This window comes from Gorilla gorilla, chromosome 20 (assembly GCF_029281585.2).
Source record: "Gorilla gorilla gorilla isolate KB3781 chromosome 20, NHGRI_mGorGor1-v2.1_pri, whole genome shotgun sequence".
Lineage (NCBI taxonomy): Eukaryota > Metazoa > Chordata > Mammalia > Primates > Hominidae > Gorilla > Gorilla gorilla.
In genome coordinates, this window is record NC_073244.2 from 45,587,827 (window position 1) to 45,601,924 (window position 14,098).

At 43.7% G+C, this 14,098-nt stretch overlaps 1 pseudogene; it reads right to left on the reverse strand.

The window, feature by feature from the left end:
• Positions 1-307: 307 nt before the first annotated feature.
• Positions 308-13,763, reverse strand: LOC101131588 (small ribosomal subunit protein eS26-like; annotated as a pseudogene).
• Positions 13,764-14,098: the final 335 nt, after the last annotated feature.

Genomic DNA, 14,098 nt, shown 5'->3' on the forward strand with positions numbered 1-14,098 from the left:
TTTTCAAGTGTACAATTCAGGAGCATTACGTACGTTCACAAGCTTGTGGATCCACTAGCACTATCTATTTCCAGAACTTTTCATCATCCCCAACCAAACCTCTGTATCTAATAAACAAAAATTCTCCCTTCCTCTCTGCCTCTAGCCCCTGGTAACCTCTAATTTTTGTCTCTATGAATTTGCCTATTCTAGGATAGACCATATTAGGCCACAAAACAAGTCTTAATAATTTTATTTTTTAAGTACAATTTCCATTTTATTTTTCCCCAGAAAATAGTCTGTCTTGAGTCTTTAAGGACTCAGCTCCTTACATGGGCTTTGGTGGGGGTCATGGGGAAGCACCGGCAGGTCTAAATCGGGGAGGGGGTGTTGGGTCTTTGCGGGCTTCATGAGATCGATTCCTGACTACTTTGCTGTGAATTGCACAACTCACACAGTAATGTAGCTTCACATACAGCTTGGGAAGCACATAGGCATCGAAGGTGCTTGCTTCAGAAATGTCCCTGACTGCCGCGGCCTCCACTATGTTTCAAATGATGAGTTTTTTTCTTTTTTTTTTGAGACGGAGTTTCGCTCTTGTCACCCAGGCTAGAGTGCAGTGGCACAATCTTGGTTCACTGCAACCTCCGTCTCCCGGGTTCAAGCGATTCTCCTGCCTCAGCCTCCCAAGTAACTGAGATTACAGACTCCTGCCACCACGCCAGGCTAATTTTTTGTATTTTTAGTAAAGATGGGATTTTACCATGTTGGGCAGGCTGGTCTCGAACCCCTGACCTCGTGATCTGCCCACCTTGGCCTCCCAAAGTGCTGGGATTACAGGCATAAGCCACTGCACCTGGCCCCAATGAAGAGTTTCTTAATGCCTTTGTACTTGGGCATGCATCGGGCACAGTTCGTGCAGCAAATAGGCTGCGTGTGGCTGCGGCCCTTTTTGGCATGACTGTTGTTCTTTCTTTTGTCATCTTAGAGTCACGATGACCGGAGAGAGGTAGTCTTAATAACTTTAAAGATTGAAATCATACAGTGTATCTTCTGATCACAATGTAATGAAACACTAGAAACAAATAGCAGACAGAAAACAGTAAAATTCACAAATATATGGCAACTAAATGGCACACTCAAATCACAGATAGGTCAATGAAGAAATCACAAGGTAAATTAGGAAATATCTTGAGGGATATTACACTACTTCATATACTTATCCTTTTTTGTGGTAAGAACACTTAAAATTTACTCTCAGAAATGTTCAAGACCTCTCCCTCTCCCTCTCCCTCTTTCCACGGTCTCCCTCTCTCTCTCTTTCCACGGTCTCCCTCTCTCTCTCTTTCCACGGTCTCCCTCTCTCTCTCTTTCCACGGTCTCCCTGTGATGCCGAGCTGAAGCTGGACTGTACTGCTGCCATCTCGGCTCACTGCAACCTCCCTGCCTGATTCTCCTGCCTCAGCCTGCCGAGTGCCTGCGATTGCGGGTGCACGCCACCACGCCTCACTGTGTTTTTTTGGTGGAGACGGGGTTTGGCTGTGTTGGCCGGGCTGGTCTCCAGCTCCTAACCGCGAGTGATCCGCCAGCCTCGGCCTCCCGAGGTGCCGGGATTGCAGACGGAGTCTCGTTCACTCAGTGCTCAATGTTGTCCAGGCTGGAGTGCAGTGGTGTGATCTCGGCTCCCTACAACCTCCACCTCCCAGCCGCCTGCCTTGGCCCCCCAAAGTGCGGAGATTGCAGCCTCTGCCGGCCGCCACCCCGTCTGGAAAGTGAGGAGTGTCTCTGCCTGGCCGCCCATCTTCTGGGATGTGAGGAGCCCCTCTGCCTGGCTGCCCAGTCTGGGAAGTGAGGAGCGCCTCTTCCCGGCCGCCATCCCGTCTAGGAAGTGAGGAGCGTCTCTGCCCGGCTGCCCATCGTCTGAGATGTGGGGAACGCCTCTGCCCTGCTGCCCCGCCTGGGAGGTGAGAAGCGTCTCTGCCCGGCTGCCCCGTCTGAGAAGTGAGGAGCCCCTCCGCCCGGCAGCCGCCCTGTCTGGGAGGTGAGGAGCCCCTCTGTCTGGCTGCCCAGTCTGGGAAGTGAGGAGCACCTCTTTCCAGCCGCCATCCCGTCTAAGAAGTGAGGAGCGTCTCTGCCCGGCCGCCCATAGTCTGAGATGTGGGGAGCGCCTCTGCCCCGCCGCCCTGTCTGGGAGGTGAGGAGCGTCTCTGCCCGGCTGCCCCGTCTGAGAAGTGAGGAGCCCCTCCACCCGGCAGCCGCACCGTCTGAGAAGTGAGGAGCCCCTCCGCCCGGCAGCCGCCCCGTCTGAGAAGTGAGGAGCCCCTCCGCCCGGCAGCCGCCCCGTCTGAGAAGTGAGGAGCCCCTCCGCCCGGCAGCCGCCCTGTCTGGGATGTGAGGAGCCCCTCTGCCTGGCTGCCCAGTCTGGGAAGTGAGGAGCGCCTCTTCCCGGCCGCCATCCCGTCTAAGAAGTGAGGAGCGTCTCTGCCCGGCCACCCATAGTCTGAGATGTGGGGAGCGCCTCTGCCCCGCCGCCCCGTCTGGGAGGTGAGGAGCGTCTCTGCCCGGCCGCCCCGTCTGAGAAGTGAGGAGCCCCTCCGCCCGGCAGCCGCCCCGTCTGAGAAGTGAGGAGCCCCTCCGCCCGGCAGCCGCCCCGTCTGGGAAGTGAGGAGCCCCTCCGCCCGGCCGCCCATTGTCTGAGATGTGGGGAGCGCCTCTGCCCCGCCGCCCAGTCTGGGATGTGAGGAGCGCCTCTGCCCGGCCGCGACCCCGTCTGGGAGGTGAGGAGCGTCTCTGCCCGGCCACCCCGTCTGAGAAGTGAGGAGCCCCTCCGCCCGGCAGCCGCCCCGTCTGGGAAGTGAGGAGCATCTCCGCCTGGCAGCCACCCGGTCCGGGAGGGAGGTGGGGGGGTGGTCAGCCCCCCGCCCGGCCAGCCGCCCCGTCCGGGAGGGAGGTGGGGGGCGCCTCTGCCCGGCCGCCCCTTCTGGGAGGTGAGGAGCCCCTCTGCCCGGCCACCACCCCGTCTGGGAGGTGTACCCAACAGCTCATTGAGAACGGGCCATGATGGCGATGGCGGTTTTGTGGAATAGAAAAGGGGGAAAGGTAGGGAAAAGATAGAGAGATCGGATTGTTGCTGTGTCTGTGTGGAAAGAAGTAGACATGGGAGACTTCATTTTGTTCTGTACTAAGAAAAATTCTTCTGCCTTGGGATCCTGTTGATCTATGACCTTACCCCCAACCCTGTGCTCTCTGAAACATGTGCTGTATCCACTCAGGGTTGAATGGATTAAGGGCGGTGCAAGATGTGCTTTGTTAAACAGATGCTTGAAGGCAGCATGCTCATTAAGAGCCATCACCACTCCCTAATCTCAAGTACCCAGGGACACAAACACTGCGGAAGGCCGCAGGGTCCTCTGCCTAGGAAAACCAGAGACCTTTGTTCACTTGTTTATCTGTTGACCTTCCCTCCACTATTGTCCTATGACCCTGCCAAATCCCCCTCTGCCAGAAACACCCAAGAATGATCAATTAAAAAAAAAATGTTCAAGAATATAATGCATTAACTATAGTCATCATGTGCAATAGCTCTCTTTTATTTCTCCCATCTAACTGAGGTTGTGTATCCTTTGACCAACTTGGGACCCCTTAGTCCCTATTAACCATCATTTTACTCTCTACTTTCATGAGTTTGACTTTTTTAGATTCCACATATAAGTGAGATTATATGGTATTTGTCTTTCTGTGGTTTATAATTATTTTTATGCATTTGTCTTTTTAAGTTGTGTCAAAAATAAAAACTGGAGTTACAAAGCAAAATTAAATTTTATATATATTTACATATGTATGTATATATTATATTTATATATAAATGAATATATATTCATTTATATTTATATTTATATTTATATTCATTTTTATATAAATGAATATATATTTATTTATATTTATGTATAATGAATATATATTTATTTATATATTTACATATATATATATATTTACAGGCGTGAACCACTGCACCCGGCCAATAATATTGGTTTTTATATCTGTCCATGTACTTACCAGAGAACTTTATTTCTTCACATAGGTTTCAATTACTGTCTAGTGTCTTTTCATTTCAATCTGAATGACCCTTAGTATTTCTCATAGGGTAAGTCTACTGGTAATGAACATTCATGGCTTTTGCTTATCTGAGAATGTCTTCATTTTTCCCCACTTTTGCAGGACCATTGTGCTAGACATAGTATTTTTAATTAACAGGTTTTTCCTTACATCACTTTAAATATATCATACCACTTCCTTCTGGAGTGCAGGGTTTCTGCTGAGAAATGACTTGATGATCTTATTGAGGATCCTTTACAGGTGACGTGTTACTTTTCTTTTACTGCTTTCAAGATTCTGTCATTTGGCATTTCACTATTATGTATCTCAGTGGGTTTATCTTACTTGGAGTTCACTAACGTATCGAATCTACACATTCATGTGTTTCCTCAAATATGAGAAGTTTTCAGTCAACATTTCTTAAAGTAATTCTACTACCTTCTCTCTCTGTTTTCCTGGGAATCCCACAATACATATATTGGTCCAGTGATGGTTTCCCATAAGTTCCTTAGGTTTTATTCACTATTATTCATTCTTTTTACTTTCTATTGCTGAGATCTGATCATTTAAAATGTCTTATCTTCAAGTTGGCTTCTGAAGTCTGCTGTTGAACTCCTAATTTTTTCATCTTGACTAATAGATTAATATATTTTTCAGCTTCACAATATCTGTTTGGTTCCTTTCTATAGTATCTATATCTTTTTGTTGATATTCTCATTTTGTTTTAAATCATTTCCCTGATATTATTTAGTTCTTTGTGTTTCTTTTATGTATCTGAGCCCATTTAATACAGTTAATACAGTTACTTTAATATCTGAGCATATTTAACACAGTTGTCTTTGTCCAGTAAATCCAATGCCTGTCTTCAGAGATGATTTGTGCCACTTTGTATTCATCCTTTGAATGGACCATGTTTTTTCTATTTCTTTGATTGCCTTGTGATTGTTTAAGTGAAAATTGGGCATTTGAAAACAACAGCCACATCTCTCAGTCTTTGCATACTGGGTCTGTTTTAGGAAAGTCCTTTAATAATTAGCTAGGAATGTTCTGTGCCTTGGGATCAGTATGAGGAAAAAGCTTAAGGTTCTTGGGTATTTTCTGAGCATATCTCTTGGTTGGGTCTGTGTGTGTTTTTTTCAATCCCTCTGTATACACAGCTGCTTTTAAATGTCTTATTTTTCCAAAGAGTCTCCCCCCGGGTTGTCTTGGAGACTTAGATGGTGTATACATATCTCCACCTGTATTCTTTTACTCTATGTGTCTACAGCTCTTAGTGTCCTTGCAGATTTCCCAAGTAGTATTTGATGCTTCTTGCTGTCTGAGATCTGAATTAGGTGAGGTAGAGACCAGTCCTTCTGACTCTGCAAGTCTACCCCCACCACTTCCCATTATTGATACTACAGATTAGATCTTTATACATTGTGTTCCCAATAACAGGCTAACTATTTTTATGCATTTGTCTTTTCAATCCTGTAGAAGATAAAAAAAAAAGTAGAGTTACAAACCAAAACTATAATAGTATTACATTTTATAATTCCTCATGTATTTACCTTTACTAGAGAACTTTACTTTTCCATATGGCTTTGAGTGACAGTCTGGCTTCTTTTAATTTCAACCTGATAGACTTCCTTCAGCATTTTTTTTTCAGGGCATGTCTAGTGATAATCAACTCCCTCAGCTTTTGTTTATCTTGGAATATGTGAATTTCTCCCTAATTTTTCAAGAGCATTTTGATGAATATAAACTCTCTATTGACAGCTTTTTTTCTTCAGCACTTTACGTTTATTGATCAGCTTCCTTCTGGCTTCTAGGGTTTCTGATGAGACCCTGGTTGATAGTCTTGAGGATCCCTTGTATGACAGGAGTTGCTTCTCTTTTGCTATTTTCAAGATTATCTGTCTTTGGCTTTTGACATTTGATTATGTGTCTCAGTATGGGTCTCTTTGCAATTCTCTATTTAAGAGTTCATTCTGCTTGCTGGATTGCAAATTCATGTCTTTCATCAAATTTGGAGATTTTTCAGCCATTATGTCTTCAAATAGTTTCTCTGCCCGTTTCTCTCTTTTCCCCTTCAAGGATTCCCAAATTGATGTTGTGCTACAGTTCCACTAAGCTCTGTTCACTCTTCTTTTTCATGTTGATAATTTATATTTGTCCTATTTGTCCTATTTTTAAGTTTGCTGAATCTCTCCTCTAATTGCTTATCTTTTGAATCCCTCTATTGTATTCATATTTTTGTTTCTGTTACTGTAATTTTTTATCCAGATTTTTTGATTCTTTTAAAAAATCATTTCATCTCATTATTTCTATCCTCAGTTTGCTCATACATCTTTTTCCTTTGTTCATATATTTCTTTAGCTTTTAAAGCATCTTTAAGACAGTTGTCTTTTTATAGTGAGTCTGACATCTGGGCTGCCTCAAGTATGTTTTCTGTCAATTCATTTTGTTCCTTTAATTGGGCCATACTTTTCTGGTTTTTGGCATGCCTTCAGGTTTTTGTTGTTGTTGAATACCGGACATTTGAATCTTACAATATGATATCTCTGGAAATCATATCTCCCCCCTTCCCCTGGATTTGCTGCACTTTTGCCTTTGTTTGTATTATTATGAGATAACTGTGCACCAGAGATCAGCCTAAAGTAAAAGCTGAAGAAGGTTTTTTCAGTGCTTGTATCTTTCCATGAGCATGTGAGGTGGCTTTCTGAATTCTTCTGTATATGTAGTTGTTTTTGAATTAAAAAAAAATAGGTGCAAGTCTTTAAAATCTCCTGAAAGTCACTTCATCCAGTGGAGATTGAAACAATGATGACTAGCCTACAAGCCCACGAGATCAGAAGCACCAATCCACAGTCAGAACACAGAACCTCAGTATCTGTGGGATTAGGTACTTATTGCCCACCCTGGCTCCAGAAATCTGCACCAGAATCACATCCCCATCCCCAAAGCTGCTTCATGGAGCTGGGAGTGAGGAATGGGTAGCCAATACCACTCTGATGGTTGCAATCAACACAATTGTAATTTATTAGGCAAGCTGGAAATTACAAGCATTCAAATAAACTCCGGAGTTCCAAAATAGTCACTTCAGAGAGCTGCCAGAATGGTTGTTCAGGTACAGTGGCAGATTCATGTCACTTCCTACTTGGTCATTTTCCCTGCCATCACATTCCACATATTTGGTTTTGTAGCCTTTCATAGCATCTGAAATAATATATCTCTAAATATTTATGTCATCTATTGCAGACAGTAAAATATGGAAAACTGGGTACTCACCTTTAAGATGTGATCATAAGAGTCTTTTGATGCTCCTTCCTAGCACTTCTCTGGGTGCTACTTAGCTATTGCCTCAGAGAATGTGAAGAGCTACATTACCCAGAAGGATGTGCTTCATAGGCCCAAATGACAGCCTATGACAGGAGTGTTTCCTGCAGCCTGCATTGCCATGGGCTGGACTTTTGGCACTGCTAGGGTGGACTTTCATTTGTCACATGACCTGTCTGCTCACACCACCCAGGGGAAGCAGGTGACTCTTTGGGACCAAGCTAGGAAGGCCACTAAGGAGGATATGACCCATCTGGACACCTTTGTAGGGCCTGGGAGAGAGTTCAGCTGAGTCTGAAGTACTGATACAGTCGCTTCCCTCCTAGCACAGGTGTGTTAACTATCCCCCAGTCTCACATTCTTGGACTGTCAACCACATGGCGGTGGCACGCTGACATGGAGGATAGTGTCATCCTGGGTTTCTTCAGGCCTTCTCTTCCTGTTGATAGGGTCACTCTAAATCCAGAGTCCTAGACAAGAGAAAATTCCTCTTTCTGGAAATCAGTGGTATGTGGTAGGGAAGTATGAACCATAACTTCTTAGTACCCTCCATTCATGTACAGTGGCATGTGCAGATCCTCGGGAGAGCATGGCCTGCAGAATCCAGAGACATGTTTGGATCAGGCTGTGCCCTATCTCAGGGCTGTGGCCTTGTGCAAGCTACCTTGCTACCTTTCACCTCCATTTTCAAGGAAGCCTTAAAGGGGAGAGCATCAGAGACAGCTAATATGTGATGTGTGTTCCCAGTGCCCAGCACCATGCAGGGACCATCCCTCTGGATGTTACTTCTAGAGAGATACATTTCTAGGCCTATAAATCTGTCTTCTATTCCATCTTCCTTTGCTCACTGCTTTCCTGCCAACCTGTCCTGATCATTCCAAGCTCTTTCCCTCTTCCCAGTCTTTCCCTCTGCCTGGGACACTGAGTCCAGATCTCTGCAGTGCCTCTCCGTCTCCTCTCCCTTGCGTCCTTCCTTGTTCTGCACCAATGTCACCTACTAGAAGAGAGTTAGGAGAGGCATTCTTTTTTTCCTTTGGCCTTGCTAGTTCTAGATTAAGTATTTCTCATCTTCTGGAATCTTTGTGCAGGGAATGTGGCACCCTTATAAAAGCTGAGATCAGGACTTTGTTGGGTTTTCCAGGATAGTGTGGAAGCAAAGAGGAAAAATACAATCACAGTAACAATAAAATAATAGCTGCCTTTATTGAGCTCTGAGGGTAAGTTATTATGTAACACTTGATTTAATTCCAGTTTCCTCAGTTAGGTTCTATTATTCCTGCTTTACAGAAAAAGGATCTGAGGTTTGGAAAACTTAAATTACCTTCTCAGGGTCACACAACTCTTGGCAGAAACTCACACCCTGTATGTTGATCCCTTGAGCCTTTGTTCTTTCTTCTTCACCACCATTCCTCCTCAGTGGGCTGGGGAAGCCTGAGGTGACACCTGACAAAGATTTTCTCTTTCTTTGACCAAACTCTAGCTAGGCCCCTCTAAGCCTTCTTGAATAGGCCTGTCAACTTTTGCCTATTAAGACTTGAACAACAGTAAAGTTTCTAATGGCTCTTAAAGTGCTGGCCTGAAAAACTCAAGGCTGCCCAAGGAATTTCTTCCAGCCAACACCTGAAGATAAGATCCCTACCTCCCAGCCTCTGTGGGAGGATAGGAGCCTAACTCAAGTGCCAGTAGCAAACCCAGATAAGACTGCACATAGACCAGCCCCCTCCCTTCCTGTGTTTTGTAATTTTTCATTTTTCTGACTCTACTGAGCCCCTGTTCTCCACCCGCTCCCTATTTCCTCACGCTCCCTTTGACATACTCATTCACTTCTGTACAAATCGAAGCTGAGTTCAGTTCATGCCAAGTTCCTTTCCCCATTGCAATAGTTACTACCAATTAAAGTCTGTTCTCACCACTGTCATTAATGTCCAGCTTTGTTCATTTTTGACACACCTAGTGAGCTTTGCAAGGTAGGCAGGACTCCCTCGGCATTAGGTAAGCATGGTAATAAATGGGGTATGGGGCAAATTGTAGGCAGAAGAAACGGCATGGCCAAAGGAAATGTTTTTTTGTTCAAGGAGGCAAGAGAGCCTGTATGGTTGCCAAGATAAACCTCAGTCTTTTGAGGTTTGTCCTAGGAGGGCAATATTGTGTGGTCTTTTACTGAATGTTCAAATCTAGCCTATATTCCTAAGATGTGTGACTCTGAGAGACGTGCTAGAATTGCCTGAGTCTCAGGTCACTAGCATGAAGATGATTAAGGCATGTATCTCACAGTATGTGGGAAGATTAAAAGCAGGAAAAACACAGCAACAAACTTCCAGGTGCAGGTACTTTGTAGCTTGCTTTATAAACCTTTTAATTCTCACAATCACCTGTTAAGATGGGAATTGTTTTTGTTTTGATGGAGAAATCAGGAAATGAAGTGACTTCTCCAAGGTTATATAGTAAGCATGTGACAGTCCCCATAGGCTGAATTCACACCTAGGAATTTGGGTCCAGAGCTGAGAACACTTAATTGAATGCAGCTCACAGTGCAAACACAAGCCTCAGTTGCTGCTGCTATTAACAATATTGTATTATGATCATTATAATTTTTCCCTATTTATCTTTAATGCCGGAGTGCTTACACTCTGCACCTCTTGGGCCATATGGCCTTGTCATTGTCTTGTATCTTGCATCAATTACTTCTGCATATACAGCTTTTTTCCTCTAACACAATTGCAATTTGTTTAAAGACTGACTCCCCCTCAACAGCAAAGAATTAAGCGTCCGGGAAGTGCTCAGTGATATGTGCCTTGATTCTTTCTAGATGTTTACCAGCAACTGAGCTCTAATCACATTTGACTAACCCAAGGCTAACAAGGAAACTTAGACTTTCCAGGCATCGGTGATCTTCAATGACAGGCTGTAACCTCCACTCAGGAAGAGTGAGGGCAGTGGCACCCAGTCCATGGGACTCTGTACTCAGAGACGATGCTGAAGACCTGTAGTCCTCTGGTCTCAGTGGGTAAAGCCTCCCCTTTCCTCTATGTGAAGCCTGACGGCCTCCTTCACTCGGCCTTTTTTCCAGCTCTGTAGGGCACCCTCCTTCCTTCTCACAGACCTGCTGAATTCTCATCTCATCTCCTACCTGGTCTCTTTGTTTCTCCTCAGGTTATTTTGGGCAAGAAACATTCCCTCAAAATGGCTCAGACACTAAAGGATTTGTTGTAAGGAAATGGGTGCATTTTGTAAGAGCTCTCCCTCAAAAATGTGAAACGGTAAATACATAAGAGCGACAAGTGATTAGATGTGACATCTGAGACCAGAATGATGAAGCAACCATGAGAAGACCATGATGATGAAATCAATAGCTAATACTTATTGAATGAGATTAAGAGGCCAGGCATTGTTGTAAACACTTTGCATCAATTAACTCATCTAATTTTCATAATAATGCTGTGAGATAGCTTTATTACCATTTTATAGATGGAGAAACTGAGGCATGGCATAGTGAAGTAGTTTGTCCAAGGTCACACAAAGCCAGTATACATGCAACTTGGATTTAAACCCAGGTAACATGACTCCAAAGCTTAATGCTCTTCACACACACACCTTGGAGCTATTAAAGGGTATGCAATGTTTATCTATTAGGTCCACAGTGGATGCTCAAGAAATGGTTAATGGGTATGACTGAGGAAACAATATGATGTCAGTGACATCGTAACATCATTATGACATCAGCCCAACCTTCTATCATAAAAAAGTAATGGTCTCTTATTGCTCTTAAAAGCTTCACTATCTTAATTTAAAAATATGGCCTTCTGGCTGGGTGTGGTGGTTCATGCCTGTAATCCCAGCACTTTGGGAGGCCGAGGCTGGCAGATCACTTGAGGTCAGGAGATCAAGACTAGCCTGGCCAACATGGTGAAACCCTGTCTCTACTAAAAATACAAAAAATTAGCTGGGTGTGGTGGCACATGCCTGTAATCCCAGTTACTCGGGAGGCTGAGGCAGGAGAATTGCTTGAACCCGAGAGGTGGAGGTTGCAGTGAGCTGAGATTGCACCATTTCACTCCAGCTTGGGCAACAAGAGTGAAACTCCATCTCAAAAAAAAAAAAAAAAAAAAAAAGATGGCCTTCTTTTTCCTAATTCTGTTATTGTGAAGGCACTTTAATTCCAGAAATGTAAAGCATTATTATGTGTATGCTCATGCTTTTTAAATGATAAAGCACAGGTATTTGGATGAATCCTGTCATAACAAAGTGACATGGTGGCATAAAACTATGTGTAGTGGAAACAAAAAAAATCTGGGCATTATGGGACTACTTCATCTTTGTGGTACCATTTCCTTGGGAGAGCTGAAGAAGGACAGAGAATGAGAGAAAAGAAAGCTACTGTCATTATCCCATAAATATATATGTGGTAGCTAGACTATCCATAATTACAGCTGTTTGATACCATGTCATGCTTCCTTAATTATATTTACTTTGGAGTCAGAGTGGTGGTCTGCTGCCAGGCTGGAAAGCAGTGGTGTGATGATGACTCACTGTGACCTTAAACTCCTGTACTCAAGCAATCCCTCCCCACTCAGCCTCCTGAATAGCTAGGACTGCAGGCATATGCCTACACCTGGGTAATTAAAAAATATATATTTTTAGAGATCGAGTCTTGCTATGTTGCCCAGGCTGGTCTTGAACTCCTGGCTTCAAACAATCCTCCTGCCCCAGCCTCCCAAATTTCTGGGATTACAGATATGTTCCATTGCACCTGGCCCTTCCTTACTTATAAGTCTAAGATCCCTCAATGTTTCATAGAATTTCAATATAAATTTCATGATTAAAATTAAATCAAATGAAAGATAAAATCCCTGCAGAATAGTAAAAATTTACCACCCCATTCCAAACCTACTGTCTCTATTCCAAAGTGCTATTGGAATATGCCTCTATGCTTTTAGCTTTCAGTTAAGGTAGTACATGTATCAGAGGGGATACGTTTTGTTGAAAGTCAGAAACCTTATCACTCATTCCACACCAGAATTATTGTATGTATAAAATAATGTTCCTTTTAAAAATAATAACATATCTTATGATTCTCACCTGCCATAGTGAACAAAATCTGAAGCATAATCCATATCACAGCCCTTCACTTACATCAGTGTCCATACACTCCAAATCAAATTGATCTGCATTACCTTTCTAATCACAAGATAGGATTTTAATCACAGGGCCAGTGAGACCGTTCCATTTCCTTTTTTTTTTTTTTTTTTTTTGAGACGGAGTCTCACTCTGTCGCCCAGGCTGGAGCGCAGTGGCGCGATCTCGGCTCACTGCAAGCTCCACCTCCCGGGTTCATGCCATTCTCCTGCCTCAGCCTCCTGAGTAGCTGGGATTACAGGCATGTGCCACCATCCTCGGCTAATTTTGTATTTTTAGTAGAGGCGGGGTTTCTCCATGTTGGCCAGGCTGGTCTCGAACTCCTGACCTCAGGCGATCCACCCGCCTCGGCCTCCCAAAGTGCTGGGATTACAGGCATGAGCCACCGCGCCTGGCCCCATTTCTTATCTAGAACTTAGAATATTTGAAGCCATCCTCCCTCCTTACAAACCATAACTACCTGTCAAGTTTCAGTGCAGGGAACAAAAACTCTCTTAACTATTTCAAGACATATATTGCAGTAAATCAGTGATTTCAAAATTGGTAGGTGGGCTGTAAAAGTAATGGGAACACTTCTGGACTAGTGATTTCAAGGTAAACTCCTATAACTATGACCCAGAGATGGAGAAATGACAGTTGCTGAAACCAATGATGCTGCCAGCAGCACTACCTCAAAGCCACAGAATCTGAAACTAGACATGGGAACATGGAATCCAGCTGCAGCAAGTATGAGAGAACTCGACTATCCGCTTTACCTAGAATAACACCCAGCACACCGCATATACACACACACAGGCACACACAGGGATGCACACGGCTACATGAGTAGTACTCATTACATAATTAGTGTTCATCATTTAAGATTCATTTCAGAAATCACATCCAGCTAAGCCTGCTCTGATCTCTTGTAGTATGTTGTTTCTTAGTTATTTTCTCATAGCACTTGTAAAGGATTATTTCAAATTTATTTGCTATCCATTTCTCTGGTCAGATAATGTCTCTGTGAGAAAAAGACCACATTTGTTAATTATTACAATGGTTATCAAAATGTGCTTTCTGGACAAAACAGTGTTAGTGTCACCTAAGAATGTGTGAAAAATGCAAATTCAAATCAACTCATACAGAAGCTAGAACTGAGGCTAGCTTGAGGCTAAAGCAATCTGTGCTTTAACAAGCCCTCCTAGTGATTCTGACATACCACTAAAGCTCAGAACTACTGGATTCCTATATCCCATTGCTGCGTAATACACATGAGTGATGCTCAGTAAATTTTCTTGAAATGTAGTAAGCCCACTGGAAATGGACTCTGAATAATCCTCACCAAAATACTGCTATTCTTAGTACAAAGAGCAGGTGTTTTTCTTTAGGTTTGCTTGTCTCCCACTAAAGGCTATACTGAGGCTAATCTTAGTGAAATTTTTTTGCCAGAAATAGTCACAGAGAAAGAGTTCATGAGATACAAAATGATTTTATTAGATGCCAAAACCTTTATTCACACCATTGTATTTCTTTTGCAGCTTTAATTTTTAACATTATAACATTTACTGGCTCCTATGGGTGACTAAATATC